This window comes from Pinus tabuliformis, chromosome 7 (genome assembly GCF_031772625.1).
Source record: "Pinus tabuliformis cultivar Carrire ecotype Pingquan chromosome 7, CPIR1, whole genome shotgun sequence".
NCBI classification, from domain to species: Eukaryota; Viridiplantae; Streptophyta; class Pinopsida; order Pinales; family Pinaceae; genus Pinus; species Pinus tabuliformis.
The window spans coordinates 1,840,240,148-1,840,265,673 of NC_142293.1; positions in this window are offsets into that span (position 1 = coordinate 1,840,240,148).

Sequence of the window (25,526 nt, forward strand, 5' to 3'; positions counted from 1 at the left end):
CCTGGGTGAATTCAGAGAGGCAAGTGTCAAATGGGTAGTTTCTAGAAGATTCTTTGGGTTTCCACCTAGCCAACTGCCTCTGCCATTTGTCTACTCTCGCTCATCGCGCCCTACAGAAGGGATTTTTAGTATGCATCACACTTTCTGCATGTGGTAGGTGATATGCATCACATCCTTAGCATTGAGCAGTCTGTATGGTTCAGTTTTGATCAGTTCTGAGTAGTTTTTCAGGGAGACCTTCTGGGAGATGATGTAATGAGCTGACCTTGTTCCTTTAGGGTATGAAACAACACTTTAGGGGCTTAAAAGCCCTTGGTTTATGTACATATGAGATTGGGGTTGCAGTGCCCAAATATGTCTATAACACTTATGTCATGGATGCAATCTATTCTGTTTCTAGATTTCCTCTCATGGGTTGGAAGTGGACTATACAAATCCCTTGCCCATTCAGGTCTACCATAAGGAATTGTGGGATTCCAAGTTTACCCCATATTTTTATAGAATTTGTCATGGAGTTATGTTACCCCTTCATAGAATGTTGTATAATAAAGACGCCCCAAGATTTCCCCCCGAAGCTAAAGTTGATATTCTCCTTGTCGGAAGATGGTTCAGAGAATTGTTTTTCACTTATATCAGAGTATTTGGAAGTATTTCTTCCCCTCATGTACTTCCCTTGTATGATCTTGATAATTTAATGGCTCGTGAAATAGCCTACCAAACCTACGGGGTTGGAGGAATGAGCAAAGAATTGAAAGACAAGAAAAAGGCAATCTAGCCGCAATTCCCTGTGGCCTATGGGGCCTTTTCACTATTTGATTTAGGTCATGCTTTCAAATAAGTAGACAAGATGTTGAGTCTACGACTGTTTAAATTTCTAGGGAGATATTTTGATCCCTTTGATGTAATAAAAAAATTTATACGACTGTTAAAATAAAGGTATTGACTAAAGAAGATGATCTCTTTGACGACATCTTCCAGTAAAAGAGCACCCTTAAAGACATTTTGCACATGGCCCAAATTCAATTTGGCCCAACGGAATTCCAAGAGTTCAAACTCTACAGAGAATGGAGAATAGCAAACATCCCCTTGGACAAGTTGCGCTTAGAACCAATAACGGATCCCACTCCCAGCATCAGTATAAGTGGAAGCTCGCGGACAGACAAGTCCAAGTCTAAGTCTGGAAAAGAATCACCAGAACGGTCTAAACGGTCAAAGAGTGACCATAATAAAAGTGAAGGGTCAGTGAGGGATATTTCCCAATCTAAAGAGAATCCAGAACAACAAGTTTTGTTGCCAACCCAGGTGAAGGTCCTCGCTCCCCTCATCCAGCCAACAAAGCCAGTAAGAACTAAGCTGGAGAAAGAGTGGGAAACATTTAACAAATTGATCAGTACTGAAGAGCAAAACATGAATGTACCTGATAATACAGCACAGACAATGACAGAAATGGTCACTGAAACAGTCGTCAATGCTCCAGAAACGGAGCACATTCCCATAGCCCCATCATCTGAAATCATGCTGAAGATAAAGGAGATCCCTCCTCTAGATGTATTTTACAGTCCATAGCACAAAGCAGTGGTAAGAAGATAGAGAAAGAAACGAAAATTAGACAGTGTACTCTCACCTAAGGCAGAGCAGCTAGATGTCCTTTGGCGAGACCCTACCACTGATCCTATAGAAAATTTGACTAAGTTATCCCAGATTGCAGGAGCCTATGCTTCTGCTACTATTGATAAAGCGTCCGAAGTACAACTACTGCTTAAGGATAAAGAGAAAAAAATCATACTTTTGCAACAGCAGTTACAGCAGGCCAGTGCTAACCTGGAAGGGGAAGAAAAATTGGAAATTACAACAGGACTCACAACAGATGCAGTTGGGGTATTAGAGTAGTTTGGCTGAAAATGAACATCAATTACAGGCCATGTTAGAAATGCATAAAGGCGACCCTAAAGTCACAGAATTTGTCTCAGAAGCCCTTGCCTTGAATGACCAACTCTTGCAACAGCAAGAGGCACTCTGCCAAAAAATATCGCAATGGAACTCCCATTGCGAGATGAGCGACAAAATCACGAGTCAATTCGTGGGTTTGCGACTCGATTATGATTTAATTGATAAGAACATTTTTTATTACTTGAATTGGCAGGAATCAGAGGAAGGTAAGAGAGCAGGGTTACTCAAGATCAACGAATCACACAAAGAAATGATGTTCAATAAGTGGGATGCACAGATAAAAAAGGCAGAATAGGTAGCGGAAGAAGCAGCGACAATAGCGAGCAATGTCATTGACTGTGTCAATGAAAATCTGCATAGAGAAAACCTGATATCAGAAACCGCTCTGGGATTTCTCCCAAAGGCACAACAACTGCAGACAAGCTGGAGACAGAAAGCTGAAGAAAAGGCAGAGTCAATCAAGAAGTTAACCAAGTTGAATTGGGACGCTTACTGATAATACTTGGTTAAACCGCACAGTCTACGTATGACTCTGAAATGCCTTACAAATTCCGCCGAAAGGATAGTGCCAGCACTTGTTGATTCTGTTTTCGCATGACAACTAGAATTGGAGGTCGGCCAACTGACGCTCCTGAAGCCGATGCTGAATGCTTGTGATCTCAGAGAACAGATGCATAGTTAATTTTAAGATACAGTTTTAGTTCTATTTTTTATTTATTTTTTCCTTAAATGAGGACGGTCATTTAAACCTCGTCCTATATTTTTGTAATAAACTATTTTTAGTCTTTAGTTAGTAGTTATTAAACCCCTCTCATGCATTTAGAGAGGGGTCCAAAAATTTGTCAAAAACATTTCTTCAGAACATGCACCTCTGCACCCTCTGAGGAGGCTTTGATGAATGAATGGAACGAGATTTATTGATATCTGTGTTTAATGTCTACTACTGAAATGCATTTCTGTGCTCTTAATAGATATTGAATTAGGAGAAGATAAATCTATATTGCTGACGCTCATGAGTAGGACTTGTTATCAATGGTACTTTTATCTCTTAATGATTTTTGCTTATGTGCCAAGTAATATGTTATGTTCAGTTGTTTATATATGAAAGCTTGAATGTTTAAGTTATCATTTGGCACTTTTGTACGGTGGTGACTATTTTGTTTATGTTTAATGTATGAATAAGTTATTGTGTGATATGCTTCTCAAAATTGTTTCGACTAATTTCTTATACGAAACAATTCACTTTTAATGAATTCTTTTCTTGTAGCAATTGAATGATCTTTATTACCAATTGTTGTTAGAAACTATTTTAGATCGCATAAGTGAAGAGTTAATCCCGAGATAGTTTTAGAAATAGATATTTCAGTTCATTAGAATAAAATTGCATATTTTAGATTAGATTTAGATTAAAAGCATTCTATTTAGAAATCTTTAGAAAGGAAAACATCAACTCTTATCATCACAAACAAATTGGGAAACTGGTCCCATTATCCCTAGTCGGACCCACCATCCCAAACGGAAAAAGAGCTCCTTTCAAGGTTCGAACCGGGTGGGTATCCCCCTTGTTGTAGGCCCGATTTTTGGGGCTTCAACACTTCCATAGATGGAGAAGATCTGGATCCTCCAATTTTGAAGATCGTCTCGTTCTTGGAGTTGTCTCCCACTCTTCAGCAGGCCCAACTACTGGACGAGATACTGAAGATAAATTGCAGTCATCGCTGTAGAGGTGAGGCTGGATAGAATGCGAAGACACCACCTCCAAATCTTGCGACCCTGGGTTGTTTGCTGCGGCCCAGAAAAGACGGTGGTGACTAGCACTGCTTGAATGACGAAGTAGAGATATACAAACTTGATGATGTACATAGTATAGTTGACGCAAGCAGCTTTTAACTGTGACGTCCGCCCTTCCAAAGACCATAGGATGGTAAGTATGTCAGCCGAGACGCCGTGGCTGTGGGCATGGAGCATAGCTATGGGAAGTCGCTGATTATAAGCATCCTCTTCCATTTCTGTGATTGCACTGTACGAAAATTGAATTTAGATGTCACAGGTTTGTAAAGAAAGGAGGCATACAATTAAGGGAAGGCTAAAAAGTAAATATAGAGATAAATGTAATCAGATAAATAACAACTAAAGACAAAAACGGCTCGCGAAACTTCAATATCTACTTTAACATCCAGGCTTCGGCTCGCGAAACTTCAATATCTACTTTAACATCCAGGCTTCTCACAAAACTTCAATATCTACACTGCAGTTCAATATTTTTTTTCAATGTCCAGAATTCAATGTCAGATAAATTCACTGAGTAGCATTATTTATAGGCCCTGGCTCCCCTGGCCAGACACTCTCGGGGAAACTTCGACCAATCTTCCTGGAAGTTTGGTAGAGAGTATTAGGAAGCAACGGCCACTGTGAACAATAACATCCACAAAATGGCAGTAGTGTGTATGAAGACACATGTTTGTATCCTCTTCATGTCCATCGAATTAAGACAAAGATGGTGGTGGTGAGACACAACTTGGAAAATGTTTTATCTCACCACTACCTCCGCCCAGTTTAGACTGTCTGAAGATAGAGATTGACCTCCGGTTTAGTGGGTATGAAGATAGTGATTGATTCAGACACATGTTTGTATCCTCTTCCATGTCCATTGCATTAAGACAAAGATGGTGGCGGTGAGACAATTTTTTTTTAATGAGCGGCCTTTTTGTGGTGGGCCATGGGGAGAGGATACACACTAATTAGGAGGTGGTGGTTAGCAGGGGTGGAATTTGACAGGTAAATTGCTTGTCATGGGTGATTTTCTCCTCAAATACAGTTTAAAATTTGACAAAATTATCAAGATTCTGGCTTGAAACTATGAAAACAGGTCAGGAACTGTGAAAAATTCAATTTGACATGAGCCTTGGTGGTGAGATAAAACATTTTCCAATGAGTTGTCGTTTTGTGCGTGACCAAAAGTGGACATATTTATGTCGATTGGAACATAAGTTCGGACACCAGAAGAGGATACAAACTAAGCGAGAGGTGGTGGGGAGCAGGGTTGGAATTTGGGTTATGTCGAACAATCAAATAAGATTTTTCTTACGTTTTGGGTCTTTATGTTGCCCGTCAAGAAACATTATATTTAAAATTTTGCCATTCAATCATAATGTTTTGATAATAAATTGACCCTTCATCAATAAAGGTTTAATTAAAAATATACATTTCAATCACACAACTATGTTAATTTTTCTCACATATTTATAATAAGAAAAAAATAACATGACCATAACTAAATGATTTGTTGAATCATAAAGGTTGTTTTACCTATGGATGGGATCCACAACTCCCAAGCCATCCAGATTCCACTTATCAGTTCTTCTCCCAAACACATGATACAAAAATTATGGGCAAATCTAGAAATCTATGTTAGTCATACCCAACTCATTGTTATTACAATCAATCCGCACCTATTCCAATATTCTCAATTTAAATTTCTATTACATAATTTAAATGTTAAAATTTCAGTAAAAACAAATGGATTTCTACCACCAATGTGAACAAAAAAAACTTCAAAAAAAAGATTTCCATCTGAAATACTTTAGAGTTGACCAAAAACTATCCTGGATATTGTTCATCCTCTCTACTATCATAATATTTTTAATAAAACCAACCCTCAACTTAATTTATTTAAATAAAAACAAATATTATAATATAAATTCCAAATATTACCGCACTAGTAATATAAGTTAAAAATTAAAAACATGTACACCTTTCTATACTTTCAAGTTCATATGATTCAAATTTTATACCCTAAACCATTCCGGATTGTAATTTTAAACCCTAAAGCATTCTGGATTGCACAAAGTTGAATGAGTGGAAACAGTTGCATATTTATGTAAAGTAGATGAAGTATCGCATTTCTTGTTTCACCTGAACTAGCACCCCATTCATTAATTATAAAGAAGGGCTGAACTATCTCCACTGAAATGTAAGCGAACGTTAATCAGTGCTGAACATCACACATAAAATATAATTACATTTTTGCTTTAAATAATTCTTTTCTTTTAGTTTTATTATTATATCACTGCATATATGTGAATAAGATAGAAAGAGTAAATTATATTGATTAGATTGGAAAATGGTTAAATATTTCTTTGGTTTTATTATTGTCACTGCATATAGCATCTACGCTGAGCTCTTAGTCACTGCTGTACAGAAAAATTAACGATTTTTTTTTGTGATTTTATAAGGTTGACTATAGGTTTTTCTTTGCGACTGTGATGACGTATGACGCTGCCACCCGAGATATCTCTTAATCTTAATTCATATTTAGATTTTGATTTGACAAATTACTCTTAGTCAAGCCTTTAAGTAGTTGAAGGTATATTTCACTTAACTTGTTCATTATTAAAAGTTGGGCAAAATAGTTAATTGATGCTGAGATTTTGTCTCCGCCATCGATTAAAATAAAAGTAAACAAAGTCTATTGTTACTTTAAAGCTATAAAATCAATGAGTTATAATTTAATTTGGAATTTTATTGATAATAGTTTTTCTTTAATTAAAAAAATAAAATTAATAATATATTAAAAAATATATTTGATATAAAATATTAATTATTAAAAAAATCAATAGAGATTATTGGGTGGTTGAGTGTAATGGTTGTTTTTTTTGTTTATCTAAATTTAAATGTTAATTAGTAATATAATAGGCTATACGGCCTTGCTAAATATTGTTGTAATAATTTATTGTTTATAAATATTGTTGTGTTGGCTTAGAGTCTCATATACATTTAAACTAGCAATTGCACCAAATGTTGCAAAGGAAACGCCGTAAGACATCAAGTGTAGAAGAATTGTGACATATAGAAGATCATTGAATATAAAAGTTAGTAAAGAAAATTCCATTCAAAGCTAGAAGATAAAGATAAATCACTTACCTTATGTCAAATTTACAAATTCTATAACTTTTCCAACATAAATTGCCTCTCAATCTTCAAAGATGCTCTTTGAAGTTCCAATAGTAAATAGTTGATGAAAAAGATGCTTTTTTTCAATATTGAACCGTCTCAATTGATCAAAAGCTTACATTCTTTTACCACTTACTCTTAAGGTGATTAGATTTTCCTTTGTTAACTTATTTTGGGCATTTTCACTGGTTTGTGACACCAGGTTTATATTCAATAGCACTAGATGAACTAGTTTAAAGAAAATCTATGAAATAGATATATCAATATATTCAATAGCACTGGATGAACTAGTTTAAAGAAAATCTATGAAATAGATATATCAATAAAGCGAGTCACTCACATAACAGCTTTACATTGTTTGATAGGAGAGAAATGGATATTTTATTGAGAATTGATTAAATAAGTATTCTATCTGACATAGCAAATTTAATTCACTACTTAGAGGTACCATGGTGAACTCTTATGGTAGCATCCATTAGAGTTCCTTTATATTTATTCAACATGATACTCTGGGAGACTTGGCTATGTATTTGATATGTATTTGACCACGAAGGGGCCTATAAATAAATGCGAAAGTATTTTTATGACTCAAAAAGCAAACTATATTCCCAAAAAGTGAAAAAAGTTTGCAAAGTGTACATTTGACGTTGATATTATTTACTTCCACACAGGTTTGGTGCATATCTCTTTCTCCTCTCATAGTCATTTCTCACCATTTTTCAATATTGAACTATCTCACTTCCAAAAGATTGCAGTCTTTTACATTCTACCTACACATAATTTGATTCTGAATGTGTTGATTTCTGCATTATTGTATGTCAAGGTACAATGAAGGAGAATGATTGATGTCATATATAAATTTCATAATTATCATTAAGTTAATCAAAATGCATGGAAAAATATAAAAATAAAAACATAATTGTACATGTGCATTTTCGTATCTTCTAAGAAAATATTTTTCAATTTTTGCTTCACATTGTTCAATCCACATTCTTTGGAAAAGTTATGAGCTTGCACCATGCTACATGGGGATCCATCTAAGCTAAGACAAGGGAGTCAATCTCACGAATCTGCTTTGCAATTTTTTTATTTGTAGGTTCTAATGCTCTGAAATGCCCACACCACGGTGGGTATATCTACTAAGAACAAACAATTGTCAAACAAATAAATATAGATTGATTAGTGCTTCTGTAAGAAGACAAGACACCTCTGCCTCATAAGAGGAATGTCTTTACATCCTCAATCTTGGCATGCATTAAACTGCATGGGGGTAGTCATGCCGATAATTAATGCATTCATTGTTATGGGGTGACAAAAATCACCCCCGTAGCCTATTTGTCTTGCTAAGCATCCCCATGAATAATAGATTGATTAGTGCTTCTGCAAGAAGACAAGACACCTCTACCTCATAAGAGGAATGTCTTGACATCCTCAATGTTGGCATGCATTAAACTGCATGGGGGTAGTCATGCCAATAATTAATGCATTCATTGTTATGGGGTGGCAAAAATCACCCCCGGCATATTTTGTCTTGCTAAGCATCGCCATGGGGGATTTTTTTATTAATATTATTTATTTGGGTTTTCTTTATTTCTTTTAATTTATTGGTTTATTGATTTATTTATAATTTTTATGATCATGTCTATGTGTAAGTTATAGTTTTTAAAATGTTATAATTTTTAATTTAAGAAAGGAGTATTAGTGATAGTAATTTTGTTTGATTCTATTTTTGTTTTTAATATTTTGGTTTAAAATGTGTTATTTAATTTTTATTATTTAAAAGGTGTTATCCATAGAATAATATGGATTTACTATTCGCTAATCACTTTCAAAGTTGGGAGTCAATTTTAAGGCTTGTTTCAATACTTTAGTTGTAATAGTAGTGATTGTTAAAAAATTGTATTAATATTACTAACACTTTTTGATTTGTGAGTTAATTTTAAAGGTTTTGTCAACAACATTATGAAATTATTAATACCATTAACAATTAAATTAAATTTATTACACCAATTAAATTTAAATAACTTACATAATTAAAGTTTAATAAATAAAATCTATGAAATAGATATATCAATAAAGCTAGTTGATGTTTTTAACAACACTATTGTTTACATATTCATTTATAAGGAAGAAAGAGAATGGAGGAAAATAGACATGAATGGGAGGTAATTATCAAAGGCACCAAGCATGTGTTCACATGTCTTGTTGGTGGTTGTGTGGGGATCTTGAGTCGATCTAAACAACTTTACATTGTTTGATAGGAGAGAAGTGGATTCTTTTGTTGAGAATTGATTAACTAAGTATTTTAGCTAACATAGCAACTTTAATTCACTATTTAGAGGTACCATGGTGAACTCTCATGGTAGCATCCATGCGCATTCCTTTATTCTGGGAGACTTGGCTATGTATTTGACCACGAAGGGGCCTATAAATAAATGCAAAAGACTTTTTCTGACTAAAAAATCAAAATTTATTCGCAAAAAGTGAAAAAGGTTGCAATGTACATTTGATGCTAAGATGCTAAGATTATTTCCTTCCATGTAGGTTTAGTGCATATTTATTTCTCCTCTCATAGTCGTTTTTGACCATTTTTCAATATTGAACTATCTCACTTGACCAAAAGCTTGTCGTCTTTTACATTCTACCTTCACATAATTTGATTCTAAAAGTGTTGATTTCTGCATTATTGTATGTCAAGATACAATGGAGGAGAAGGATTGGTGTCATACATCTATTTCATAATTACAATTAAGTTAATCAAACAAAATATCTGATAGATGAAAAAAAAACATAATTGTACATGTGAATTTTTGTACCTTCTAAGCAAATAATTTTCAATTTTTGCTTTACATTGTTCAATCCACATTCTTTGGAAAAGTTATGAGCTTGTACCATTCAACATGGGGATCCATCTACAAGGGATTCAATCTCACGAATCTGCTTTGCAATTTTATTATATGTAGGTTCTAATGCTTGACAATGCCCACACCACAGTGGATATATCTACTAAGAACAAAAAATTGTCAAACAAAGAAATATAGGTTGATTGGTGCTTCTGCAAAAAGACACCTCTGCCTCATAAGAAGAATGTCCTGACATCCTCAATCTTGGCATGCATTAAACTGCATGGGGGTAGTCATCCCACATCGATAATTAATGCATTCATTGTGATGGGGTGGCAAGAATCACATCGATAATGCAATTTTATTATATGTAGGTTCCAATTCCAATGCTTGACCATGCCCACACCACAGTGGATATATCTACTAAGAACAAAAAATTCTCAAACAAAGAAATATAGATTGATTGGTGCTTATGCAAAAAGACACCTCCGCCTCATAAGAAGAATGTCCTGACATCCTCAATCTTGGTATGCATTAAACTGCATGGGGGCAGTCATGCCACGTTGATAATTAATGCATTCATTGTTATGGGGTGGCAAGAATCACCCCCTAAACTGCATTCAATCTTGGCATGCATTAAACTGCATGGGGGCAGTCATGCCACGTTGATAATTAATGCATTCATTGTTATGGGGTGGCAAGAATCACCCCCTAAACTGCATTCAATCTTGGCATGCATTAAATTGCATGGGGGCTTAATGCATTCATTGTTATGGGGTGGCAAGAATCACCCCCTAAACTGCATTCAATCTTGGCATGCATTAAACTGCATGGGGGGCCCATTTGTCTTGCTAAGCATCCTCATCGAGGAAAAACTTTTATTATTATTTATTAGGGTTTCCTTTTTTTCTTTTAATTGATTGGTCTATTGATTTATTTATAATTTTTAGGATCATGTCTATGTGTAAGCTAGAGTTTTTAAAATGTTATGAGTTATTATTTAAGAAAGGAGTCTTAATGATAGTATTTTTGTTTGATTCTATTATTTTTCTCAATATTTTGTTTTAAAAGGTGTTAATTAATTTTTTTATTTAAAAAGTGTTATCCATTTTAAATTATGAAAACTTTAGTTGTAGTAGTAGTGATTGTAAAATTTAGATATTTAAAAATAGTCGTAGTTTTTAGCTTTAAAAAATTGTAATAATATTAGTGACACTTTTTTATTTGTCAATTAACTTTAAAGTTTTTGTTAACAACATTATAACATTATTAATATCATTAATAATTAAATTAAATATATTACATCAATTAAATTAAATATATTACATCAATTAAATTTAATTAACTTACATAATTAAACTTTAATAAATAAAATCATAGAAACAAATCTAAGTAAAAATAAAAAAATCTATTTAAATTCTAATTAAACACTTAAACACAGATCACTAATATAAAATGACACCCAAAAAAAACATGGATCATGGACACGGATCACTAATATAAAATGACACCAAAAAAACTTAATAAACACATATCACTAATATAAAATACCATGCCATGTATAAGTAATTTCAAGATTCCATCCTTACCATCCTATTTCCAGATAGGAGGTTTTGATTGGTGAATCACTAAGGCCTTCCCTATGGCATTAAGGCTAAGCCTTTGCATGAAACAATGGGGGGCATTCAAGCCATTCAACTAATAAGATTATTTTTCCCTTCTGGGCCTTTTAGGTGGGTAGTGTTAATACTTAAACCGTTAAAGTGCTTGCCCCCACACACAGTTTAAATCTTAAATCAAAGAATGCAGAATGTAAATCAAAGATGAATATTTGTAAACAAGATTTTCTGTAGAATACCAAAAATAAAAAAATTTGAACAGAAAGGAAAAACTTTTATTATTTTCGAGCTTTTGGTAAGGAATAAATCAAATCAGTGGATATATCAGTGGGTTATGAGATCAAGCGAGGGTAAGGATTCAGTTATGAGATCAACTGAGGGTAAGGAGTCGGGTAAGGATTCAGTTATGAGATCTCAACGGAGGGTAAGGAGGAGTCGGTTATGAGATCAACGGATGGTAACATTTTAATCATCTAACACTTAATCTGATGGTGTATAACAACACGGCGTAAAAATGTTCTTACTATTCATGAATCATACCCTTCAATAAAATTGTCTTATATTATTGATATCCAATTCAGATTTTATATATAGAGTTCAAATTCAAATTCAAATTATATATATAGATATTACATAAATCATTTTACATTCTTCATTACTTTTATGCAAACTTCTGTTGTCTTAAATTGCGCACAAGGTTAGGGATAAAGGCCCTGGAAACCCTCTTTCCAATGGGAGGACTTCAACATGACTAATTCTGTTTCTGCATAAACAGATTTAAGTGGTGCTGCAGCTACAAAAAGAATAAAGGCGCAGAAGAAAGGAATGAAAATGGTAACAACCTTTTTAAAACGAGAAGTTTTCTGGATGGGGTTACGCCTGCTCAATGCTCGCATGATGACGTGGATGATGTAAAGAAGGAGGAGGAGGAAGACGTAAAAGCCCCTCGAGGGTTAAAGCTACAGCTATTCCCCTGTCAGTGATCTGATCTAACTGTGTAGTGCGTCCCTGCCGGCTGATGATTCCCTACCATCCATCACTCACCCACGGGTAACAAGTCCTGGAGAATTCCCTGCCGGCTGATTGTAACAAGTCCTGGAGAATTCCTACTGTAACTCTGCCCCTTAACTCAAGTTTTAAAAAATATTTTCTTCTCGTATGGTTTGGTACATACGCAATTGGATTTTATGTTTTATTATTTTTTTAATACCAACACTATTTCAAAATCTATGACAGTAAGTTAGTGGGATTAGGTGAAAACATCCTTTTTAAAGAGGTTCTCGTGAACTTTGACTTGATACTAAATACTACCTTTGATTGGTTGTACCTGCTCACTCTGATCCCACTGGATTGTAATTTAAACTATATACGTCATGATTGCCACACCAACTTATTCAGTGACCTGTAATCTTGTTTCATATATAGTGATGCTATATATGATTACAAGTTAAAAATATTAAAAAAAAAAAGGCAAAAATGTTATCTACGTTGCATTTCATTTTACAAAAAATTAAAAATCATAATACTATTTTATAATTATATGGTTTTTTTAAGAGTACATGAGTACTATTGACTGAACGTTACTAGTTTTCTGGAAGGAATACCACACCAATAACACATGTATAAAAATTTGATATTACATTGTTTGCTTCTCATCTAGACATACTAACAAAAATGCTAATACAAAATTGAGTTTGCCAGCATGCATACATGCCTGACCTTGAACAAATATACTATAACGCATTCAGCAGAGTCATTCGAATTTGGACTTAGAAATGGAAATCGACCGAGAAACCATTCATGAACCTTGCCCAACGAGTAGCGTGGCGACTGCTCGGATGCAAACACGGGTTCCCTTGTCGACTCGTCTTCATGTGCTCTGCCAACATGTGGTGTCTCCGGAATTGGTTGAGCGACCGAAGCAGAGCACCCAATCTACTGAGCTTCCCATGCGATGCTTCGGGGCTCAAGGTCGCAGCGACTGTTTGTGCCTCCTTGAGCTTCCCATGCGATGCTTCGAGGCTCAAGGTGGCAGCAACAATTGGTCTCTCGGAAGCATCGCAGGGGAAGCTCAGTAGATTGGGTGCTCTGCTTCGGTCGCTCAACCAATTTCGGAGACACCACATGTTGGCAGAGCACATGAAGACGAGTCGACAAGGGAACCCGTGTTTGCGTCCAAGCAGTCACCACGCTACTCGTTGGGCAAGGTTCATGAATGGTTTCTCGGTCGATTTCCATTTCTAAGTCCAAATTCGAATGACTCTGCTGAATGCGTTATAGTATATTTGTTCAAGGTCAGGCAAGTATGCATGCTGGCAAACTCAATTTTGTATTAGCATTTTTGTTAGTATGTCTAGATGAGGCACAAACAGTCGCGGCAATTTTGAGCTAAAGAAGGGCTGGCGCGGTTTATTCAGTAACAGTCGTGCCCATTGGCACGGAAGATTCAGGAATAGTCACGCTGGCACGCCAGAAAGGGCTATTGGCGCGGAAACAAAAGGGTTAATCGCACAAATTTCATGCCTCACGTGGATTTTGTTTCAGGCGCGGGTATTCCGCAGTCGAGGAGCGCCAGGCATTTTTCCCTCTGGTAAAACTGCAATTTTTTTGTTTTTTGAAGTTATAATGACATGGTACGGTAGAGGCATTTTAGTATAAGGTAAAGGCATTTGTTAAATCACAACTTCATTTATTAAAAGCTGTAATTGGAGATTTTGTTTGTTACAACATGGCAAAAACTCATAGTGCTCGTTTTGAGATCGAGAAGTTCAATGGAAAAAACAACTTCGAAATCTGGAAAGTGAAGATGCATGATCTACTTGTCCAAGGCATGGCGAAGGCGTTGTTGGGAAAATCCAAACAGCCTTACACCATGACAGATGATGAATGGAGCGATTTGGATGGAAGAGCACTAAGTGGTATTCGACTGTGTTTGGCAGATGATGTTTTGTTTAACATCGTGTCAGAGAAAACTGTCGCTGGTTTGTGGACAAAGCTAGAGAAGCTGCACATGACAAAATCTTTAACCAATAGGATTCTTCTGAAGCGACAATTGTACATTTTGCGCATGAAGGAAGGTACAACTATCACTGATCATTTGAATGTCTTTAATACTCTCCTGGTGCAATTAGAAAGTATAGAAGTAACATTTGAATCAAAAGATAAAGCTATAACTTTATTATGCTCGTTGCCCGAGTCATGGGATCATTTTGTTACTTCTATAAGTCTTAGTATATCAGAAACCCTTGAATTTTATGATGTTGTTGGAGCTTTGTTGTCCGAAGAGACAAGGAAGAGGTCAAATTTAGAAACCTCTACATCGGAAGCAATGATGGTCAGAGGTCGTTCTAAATAAAGACGCTTCAGTAAGCACAACGAGTCGCGTTCAAAATCGAAAGGGAAGAAGAGTAAGGTAAAGTGTTGGTTTTGTGGAAAATCGAGACATTTGAAGAAGGACTGTTGGAAGAGACAGCAAACATCCAAAGAAGACTCTTCAACAGAGAAGAAAGAAGCAAACACGATAGATACAGGTTCGGCATCCAAGACAGGTATGAATGATAAAGTGTTATCAGTTGATTTGTCTAATCATGATCAACATTGGTTGTTAGATTCTGGTGCATCAAATCACATGTGCATTCATAGAGAATGGTTTAAAACTTATAAATCAATTAATGATGGAGTAGTTTACATGGGAAATGATGTCACATGTAACATTGTGGGAATTGGAAGCATCCAACTTAAAATATTTGATGGGACAAATAAAATTCTAACTGATGTAAGACATATACCTGAACTAAGGAAAAATCTCATTTCACTAGGAGTACTAGTCACTAATGGATATAAAACTTTTATTCAAGGTGGAGTAATGAAATTTTATAAAGGAATTTTATTAGTAATGAAAGCAAAGAAGGTTGGAAATCTTTTTTAGTTAGAAGGAAGAATAGAGCAGATCATGTTTCTACAGTGTCTGAAAACGACAGTAATTCTATTCACTTATGGCATCAAAGGTTGGGCAATATGAGCGAAAGAGGTTTAAAGATTTTATCTGACCGTAAGTTACTTCCTAATTTAAAGTTTGATAAGTTAGATTTCTGCAAACATTGTCTGTTTGGGAAACAAAGCAAGCAAAAGTTTAAAACTGGAAAACATACTAGTAAGGGAATCCTTGATTATATCCATTCTGATGTTTGGGGTCCGTCTCCTACAACCTCATATGGAGGTTCGTCATATTTTGTATCTTTTATTGATGATTTCTCTAGAAAAGTGTGGGTCTACATGTTAAAGAAGAAGTCTGATGTGTTTACAGTTTTCAAACAGTTTAGAGCATTAGTTGAAAACATCACTGGAAGAACCATTAAATGTTTAAGAACTGACAATGGAGGTGAGTTTACTTCAAAGGAATTTGATAATTATTGCAAGGACGCTGGGATCGAAAGACATAAAACCACTGTATATACTCCTTAGCAAAATGGAGTTGTTGAACGCATGAACAGGACTCTTTTAGAGAGAGCGAGAAGTATGTTGAGTAATGCCAATTTGCAGAAGGAATTGTGGATAGAAGCGGTTGCTACAGCTTGCTATTTGATAAATCGATCACCATCAACTGCAATAGGATGCAAAATTCCTCAAGAGGTATGGAAAGGTCATCCTTGTGATTATTCTAAACTGAAAGCTTTTGGTTGTGATGCATATGCTCTAGTTCCGAAACATCAGTGTTCTAAATTAGATCCTAAATCAAAAGTTATATCTTTGTTGGATATGGTGATGGGACTAAGGGATACAGATTGTGGGATCCTACTACTCACAAGATCATCATTAACATAGATGTTAAATTTAATGAATCCTCACTTGAAAATCCAGATGTAGATGATAAATTGAAACGGGATAATGTATCTAAGCTTCAACACATTCAGTTTGAAACTAGTTCAAATACTGATGATAATCAAGATGAACATGGTTCAGATGTAGATCATGAACATGTTTCAGATTTAGATCATGAAGAAGTTCCTACAGATAATAATCAGCAAATTATGGAAGTACCAGAAACATCTTTAAGGAGGTCCACGAGAATTAAACGTCATCCTAAAAGGTATGATGATTATGTTACTTCAGTTGCTTTAACCGCTAACGATGATGAACCTTTGTGCTATCAGGAAGCTGTAGAAGATTCTAAAAGTGAAAAGTGGAAAGAAGCTATGAAGGACGAGATGATGGCATTAGACAAGAATGGCACATGGGATCTGGTAGAACTTCCTAAAGACAGAAAAACTGTGGGATGTAAATGGGTTTACAAATTGAAAAGGGGTGTTGATGATACAGAGGACAGGTACAAAGCAAGGTTGGTCGCAAAAGGTTTTTCTCAAAAAGCAGGCATTGATTTTCATGAGATATTTTCACCAGTTGTAAAAATTGTTTCAATTCGAATTGTATTAGCATTAGTTGCTTTACTTGATTTACAATTACAACAACTAGATGTTAAAACTGCATTTTTACATGGAAATTAGATGAGGAGATTTACATGGAACAACCGGAAGGGTTTGTCAAAATTGCAATAAGAAATTTGTCTGCAGGCTCAAGAAATCATTGTATGGTCTGAAGTAGTCGCCTCAACAATGGTACAAGAAATTTGATTCTTTCATGATGAGTCAAAATTATATAAGAAGTGAATATGATCATTGTGTTTACTTTAAGAAATTAAGTAATGGCATGTTCATTATCTTAGTGTTGTATGTTGACGATATGCTTTTAGCAAGCAAAAACATAGTAGAGATCAACAGGTTAAAGGCTCAGATGGCTAGGATATTTGATATGAAAGATCTAGGAGTAGCAAGACAAACTTTGGGCATGGAGATTTTCAGAGACAGAAGCAATGGTAAGCTGTGGCTATCACAACAGAAGTATATTGAGAAAATACTCTTGAGGTTTGGTATGAACAATGTGAAGCCTGTTTCAGTCCCTTTAGCTTCCCATTTTAAGCTTTCTTCTAGTTTATGTCCTAATACAAATGAAGAAAAGGAATATATGTCTCGAATTCCATATGCCAATGTAGTAGGTTGTTTGATGTATGCGATGGTTTGTACTCAACCAGATATTTCACATGCAGTTGGGGTTGTCAGCAGGTATATGGCAAATCCCAAAAAAGAACACTGGTCAGTAGTGAAATGGGTGCTTCGGTATTTGAGAGGCACAAGTGATTATTGTATCACTTATAATAGGAGTAGTGAATTTGTTTGCGGATATGTTGATTCTGATTTTGCAGGTGATTTGGATAAGAGAAGGTCAACTTCAGGGTATGTCTTTACTCTTGCAGGTGGAGCTATTAGCTGGATGTCAAAGCTACATAATATTGTTGTTTTATCCACTACTGAAGCAGAATACATAGCTGCTTCACATGCTTGCAAAGAAGCGGTTTGGTTGAAAGGTTTGTTTGGTGAGTTTGGTAGGTTGCAGGACAACATCAAGTTATTTTGTGATAGTCAAAGTGCAATTCATTTGGCTAAGAATCTGGCCTATCATAGTAAATCAAAGCATATACCTATCAAGTACCATTTTGTAAGACAGGTTATCACTGAAAGGGGAGTCTCTCTTGAAAAAGTGCATACGAAGGAAAACTGTGCAGACATGTTCACGAAACCAGTTTTGTTAGAGAAGCTACGTTGGTGTCTGGCTTCTCTTGGCTTGCAGAAAAGATAAAATAATAAATGAACAGGGTATCAGGCTAATTGTTGTCAAGGTGGAGATTGTTGAGATTTTCTGTTTTATTTAATTTAGCAAAAATCTCATGTAGGTGACAACAATAGGATTAGTTGCTATATTAGCTCCATTATTCTTGAGGAGGAGTTAATGCATCCTATATTTGTTGTGAGAGAATTTATGATTCAGTTTTATACTCCAGCTATAAAGGAAATGTAAGCCCGTAGAGGAGATGTATGTAGAAAATAGGGTGAGCTGAGAGTAGGTGTGAAGAATTAAATTGTTGTAATCTCCTGTTGAATAATAAGATTGCCGATGCCTCTGTTTGGTGGATGTAGCCCAGATTGGTTGGGTGAACCACGTTAAATCTTTGTGTTCTCTGTTTGGTGGATGTAGCCCAGATTGGTTGGGTGAACCACTTTAAATCTTTGTGTTATGTTTTTTTAGAATTTTGTATGTGATATGTATGCCTTTTAAATTTCCGCTGCGCATTGTTTGCTCCAACATCAAATACTTATTCTTATTCTGAATATGTGTGAGTTCATAAATACTTATTCTTATTCTGAATATGTGTTTTGAATACGTGTGAATTCATAAGTAGAGATTTTAATATTTCATAACCATTTTGAGAAAAACATAAACCTACCCAGATTTAAGGTCACAAGTTGGAAGAAATGGCCTTTCAATTAATTCATGTTAGTGGGCAGTGCAAACATGCCTCGGGAAATGGAGTCCAATGTTCAAATGAGATTTTGGTCGACTCCGTGGTTGATGATATGGAAGAAGCCCAACTCACTGCAACTGCCTCTCAGCTTCTCAAGCTCGAGCAGATCATCATTGCTTCCTCCATATTTACTGGAAAGGAGGAGATTAAGATCGATGACTGGGAGATGCAGATAAAAGGATGCCAAAATTAAAAACTTTCCGCGAAGAATAGATGTTTTGAATTTTCATTTGGGGGGGATCTGAAGGCTCGAAAAGGACAAGCGGCAACATTAACTTGACCATTAATTCTACATCCACCAGCTCCTAACCAGGTAGGAAGGATTTCAGAAACATTTCGGGCACGACATTTGGATGGATGATAAACGGAGATCGTGACGAAGATGGAAGGCCCAGTTAGCCACGTAGACGGGATTTTGCAACCTGCAATCGGGATAAGTTCGGCGTACAGAAAATCATTTTCTGTTCTCTTTTTTTTCTTTTTAGAGTTTTCTTTTTTTCAATATAGTGCAGAAAATATTTTCAGTTTCTCATTTACCATTTACCAATGAATAATGTTTTGTACAAACTAAAAATTCAAAAGCTCCTAGTTTACCAATAAATAACGTTCTGTACAAACTAAAAATTCCTCATTTACCAGTAAATAATGTTATGTACAAAACTAAAAATTCTTACCAGTAAATAATAATGTTCTGTACAAACTAAAAGTTCAAAAGCTACAGGTGTAGGTTGCCACCTGTTTTTCGCATAAAGATTCCACAATAACCCATTAATTGAGTCCAAGCACTAATCATATACAATTTCTCATTGTATCGCTTTGTCACTGTCTCTAAATTTGCAAAGCGTTTCTGCATTTCCATATTCCAAATTTGTAGTTTTAGCCCTTCCGCGTGTGGAGATACATATGGTGTAATTCTAGAACTGCTGGAATCAGTTGAAGCTGGGCAGGAACTGCTTCCAAATTGGCCTGAATCATTGCATGTAATTCCATTCAATTTCACCCATGATTTTTATTTATATCTCCTTGAGCTTGGGGTTACTCTATTTTTCAAGCTGGTGGAACTCAGTCACAAACTGCTACGTTGCTGGAACTCAGTCACAAACTGCTACTTTACTGTCTCTACGGTAAACAAACTAAAAACGAAAAATATAAAATCTTGGTTCATGTGTGAGAGCCCTTGATCTTAATCCTCCTCAAAAGTTTCAAAGGCTGGACTCAACGTAGAGGGACCAACTATATGTTCGGCCTGAGTGGACCAAAGCATCTGGACTGTTTTATTCTTCAGGTGGGTTGTTGTATTCTCGAGATGAACTGCTGGATTCTCCAGATTTTATGCTTAATCCTCTAAAGTGTCAAAGGATGGACTCAACGTAGAGGCACCAGCTATCTGTTCGGCCGGAGTGGACCAAAAGCATCTGGATTGTTGTATTCTTCAGCTGGGTTATTGTATTCTCCAGCTGAACGGCTGGATTATCCAGATTTTATGCTTGAATTTTCTGGAGTGCTTCTCTGGCACTGAAAGGTAAAGAAACCCATCTTCTGTTTCAGGTGACATTGTATTGGTTTCATGGCAATAGCAATGGAGTTGTTGTTTCAGGCATTGATATAGTATCGTGTATTACAACTGTCAGTGGTGGAACAGTGCGCTTATGCATGTTCGCCATATATATAGACGACTCAGCTACCATCTTCTAAAACTTTAGATAGGACGTGTCCTTTTCACTCACACGATACTTAACTCATGGCCTCCTGCATGCATGCGTAGGGCATTGGTTCTCCACTTCACAGTTTCTCTCTCCACGGAACCAAAAGTGCCACGTCAAGGTCAAAGAGGTTGGACATACATAGATTTTTTGTAGTAACTGTGAAGGTTCTCTCGGCAGGGACTAGCTGCCCCGCAGCCATCTTGTTTTACATTTAAAACAATGTGAAAATGGATGATATGGTACGACAACATGGTTTTCAAAAAGTATAAAATGATCTAGTTTAAAAAACATCTTTCAATGAAAGAAAAATAATAAGCTAGGAAAATAAAAAATAATAATAATTCTAAATAAATAAAAATTGTCCCAATGGAAAATCACTACTTTTGTCATGTTAGACACATTAAGAAGTGATCTCATATGTGTAATAAATATGAAATATCGTTTACTAATTTTGAAGTATCAAGGAAATTGATAGTATTGGTATATCTAACATTCTTTTTTTCCAATGGGTTAATTATTATTAGTTATAGTTTTAGGTGGTGTTTATAATCATTTTTAGTTAATACTAGATCTTTTCTCATTATTATAAATAGTGCATATTCTCTTGTATTCAATATAAAAATAATATCAAATGTTTTGACATGTATTTGTTACTGATGAATTAAATTTTATCACTGTATTTAAATTTGGGATCATAAATAGATCTTTTACTGTATTTGAATTTGGGATCATAAATAGATCTTTCCTAATTATTGACATTACTTTTTACTTGTTTGTGGGCATTTTCAATCAGATCATGGTTATTTCAGAAAAGCATTTTGTGCCACATATGCTCGTGAATCACCAACACTACATGCAGATTAGTGCTTAGACCCATTATCTAACCATTGCTTCTCCATTGTGACTTCTTGATCCTTACTTAACAATCTTCTCTTGTTATATATCAATACATGACTAATCGAAACTTGCACAAGGTTCCTCAAGTCCAAATTGTTACCCTTTAATCAACCCTTCTTTCTATATGGGTGTTTTCATCTTAGCATACCACGGATTACACTTGGTTCACTTGATGGCCTTTGAGGATATGGATGCGAAGGTGTAGGCTACAAGGGCCACCTTTCTCCTTCTTGTTGTTTTCTTTACACATAGGGGGTCACATGAGTACACAGTCACTCCTTTGGTACAATAACGCCCATTTTTTCTCTACACCAAGAAAACTTCTTACTTCTCATAGACTTTGTCAATGCATCTGTAACATTCTTTAATTGTCCACCTTTACTAGCAACACCTTTTGTCTTCAACCATATCCCTCACAAAGTGATATTGAACATCTATATACTTTGTATTCAAATGATAAGCATGTTTCTTTACCAAGAAAACTGCACTTTGGCTATCACAACCTATCTTTATAGCTTGTTGTAACAACCCCATACTTGAACACAATCTTTGTAACCAAAATGCTTACTTGCTTGCATGAGTGGTTGCCATGTATTCAACTTCTATAGTTGATAGTGCCACTACAAACTATCTCTTGCTCATCCAACTTATTTCTCCTCCAAATAGGTTAAACATATACCCACTTCTAGATCTTCTTTCATCTAGATTTCCATCCTAGTCAACATCAACAAAACCGCGTATGTCCAACACTCACTCCAATCTTGGTATTCCTTAATAGCACAAATCATAATTACTAGCACTGCGCAGGTACCTCGAAGCCCATATTATTATTGTCCAATGATCCTTTCCTTGTTTGGACATAAACCTTCTCAATACTCCCACCACATGTGCAATGTATAGTCTGACACAAACCATTGCATACATAAAACTTCTAATTGCACTCACATATGGAATAGAATACATGTCCTCTTCCTCCTGATGTTTCTTAGGATGATGTTCTGCAGATAAATTCGTACTTATAGGAATATGAACCTTCATTGATTTAATATCTTGCATATTAAACCTTTGCAATATTGTCTCAACGTGATTCTTTTGATTTAACCAGACTTTCCTCTTTGTCCAATCTATTTTAATTTCCATTCCCAAAATAAAGTTTGTAGCACCGAGATCCTTCATATCTAATTTAGAGGGAAATTGGGTCTTCACATCCAACATCATATCATCCACATACAAGACAAAATACATAACATGATCACGAACTAATTTAAAATACACATAGTGATATACTTTTCTCCTTGTGAAACCAAGTCCTTGTATATATGTATCAATTTTTCTATACCACATCCTTGGTGATTTCTTTAATCCATATAGATACTTTTTTAAACTTGAATACCAGTTATTACTTACCTTTCACTGCAAATACTTCTAGTTGCTTCTTGTGTATGTCTTTTTTCATATCCTCGTGTAAGAATATTGTCTTCAAATCCCTCCTCTCTACCTCAAAATCAAAAGTAGCAATAAGAGATAAAAGTAATCTAATAGAAGCTAACTTTGAAAAAGGAGAAAAAATATCACCAAAATTCATTCCTAGCACTTGGGAATAACCTTTTACTACTAACCAAGATTTGTATTTCTCCACTTTTCCTTTTGCATTCATCTTCTTCTTAAACACCCATTTTCTGCCAATAGGTTTTCTTCTAGTCAGCAACTCCACTAGATCTCAAGCCTCATTCTTGTGCAAGGCTATCATTTCCTCAATCATGGCCTTTTTCCAGAGTTCACCATCCTATAAATCCACTTCCTCCCTAAAAATTCTATGATCATCATGAGTAATAGATATAGAAAAATTTGAACAAAAATTAGATGGTGTATACGTCTCTATTTGCTTTCTTTCTTGAACTGGTCTCCTCAAAACCAGAATGTGAGGTTCTTCTTTTGATTCATGTTCTTTTGTGGTATTTGATTCTTCATCATGTAGATCAAACTCTATCATCTTTAGTTCCTTTTCCCTTGCTAATACTTTTGGTTTCATAACATCCTTCACTTCTCTAAGTACCACATCTCGACTATACACAATATTCTTTATTTCTGGGTTCCAAAGCTTGTAACCGTTTAAACAAATTTTATACCCAATAAAGATGCACCTTTTAGATTTACTAACCAACACGGTTCTTTTCTCCTTTGGAACATGTGCATATGCACCGCAGTGAAATACCCTAAGATGTGTGAGAGAGAGTTTCCTACCATTCTGTAATTCATGTGGAGTCTTATCCTCCAATGTTAATGAAGGTGATCTATTAACTAGGTAAAATGAAGTGTCCACTGCCTCTACCCAGAATTCCTATCATAATGTAACAACATTGAGAATTATCCTTTCTTTTTCCAATAGCGTCTTGTTCATCCTTTTTGCAACTTCATTTTGTTGAGGTGTGTATCAATTAGTCTTTTGTTGTGCTATACCACACTTCTCACAAAACTCTTCAAATTCCTTCTTGCATAATTCTTCACAATTATCTGTCCTCAACACCATAATCTTCTTTTTTGTTTGATTTTCCACTCGAGCCCTAAATTCTTCAAGCCTATCAAAGAATTCATATTTATTCCTGAGAAAATATATCCATGTATTCCATGAGACGTCATCTATAATTGAGACGTATTACATATATCTAGCCTGTGACGGATCTGACATAGGCCCAAACACATCACTGTGCATAAGCCATATTGTTCATTCTTCCCTCATAGAACTAGAGGATAACCTCACCTGATTTAGCTTCACATATACACACTATTCACACAAATCAAAATCTAGAAAGAAAATAGACATACCTTCTACCACACCACTACCATGTCATATTCAAAAGCCCTTATCTCCAATATGTCCCAATATTTCATGCCAAAACATAGTCTTTTCTCCATAGACTACAAGATTTTATGTTCCACTTTCAAGAAAAAAAAATCTGTGGCACCCATCACAAAACTTCCCAATATCTTGTACAAAGTTCCAATATGAACTCGTCTCATTAATACGAATTCTCCTCATGCCATCTTGTGGGTATCTTTCTCGAACACTATTTTTACACTTGCATTATCCATCTTGCTAACATAAATTAGATTTTTGGCCAATCCTGGAATGTGAAGAACATCATGGAGTGTTCTAATCCTTCCACCTGTCCACTTCAGCTTAACTTTTCCTCATCTTATTATTCTTGTAGTTTTGTCATCACCACCATGATATTTCTCGTACTCGCAGAACCACTCCCTATGGTAAGTCATATGAAAGAATGCATGTGAATCAATCAACCATGCCTCATGATCTACATGTTTACTTGAAGAAGCCAAGTACACATCCCCACCTTCATCTTAAGTGGTTTTTTCCTCTATGGAACGGGCATCATCAAATCCTTTTCCTTTGTTGGGATTTTAAGATCTGCAATCTTTCTTGTAGTGTTCTTCATTTCCGCGTTTCAAGCATACCTTCATAAAGTTTCCTGAAGATTTATATCTCCCTTTAGATTTAGATCTCCCACTTGAGGACTTATTTCTATTCTTGTTTTGGGAGCGTTCTCTTACAGAAAGGTATCTCCATTTTAGTTCTCCATGTTTTTACATCTTATCTCCTCCGACAACAAGGATGAAAATATTTCATCAAATTTCAAGGTAGGTGTTGTTAACACTCAGGTTGTTCCCTTTGACTCCCAAGGGAATACGGCCGAGGTAACCACTAACCAATCTTTGGGTCACAGGTTCTAGCCTACCTATGACCAGAGAGGGCTCTCTCTTTATGCTTTAGCTTTGTTTGTGTAGGATTTTTAGGCTAGCTATGATGCTCAAGGTTTGTTTTTTGGACTTGGTTGGATGATGATTTCAGTCAAGATATATTTGTGCTCACTAGAATGTTCTAGGCCATTGGGCATGGAGTCAATGGTCCTTTAGTTGTTTGGTGTGCTGTGTTGATACAGTAGTGATGCTGCAGGGCTGGATAAGTGTCTGAGGAACAACGCTTTGAAATTGTGATTAAGTGTGATGTATCCAGTTCATGAAAGGCAGTTTAAGAATCTTTCAATAAACTGATATGCAAAAGAAGTGAGAATATTATTTAGAAGCAGTGAAGAATTTCTAGATAACATTCACCTTTATAGAA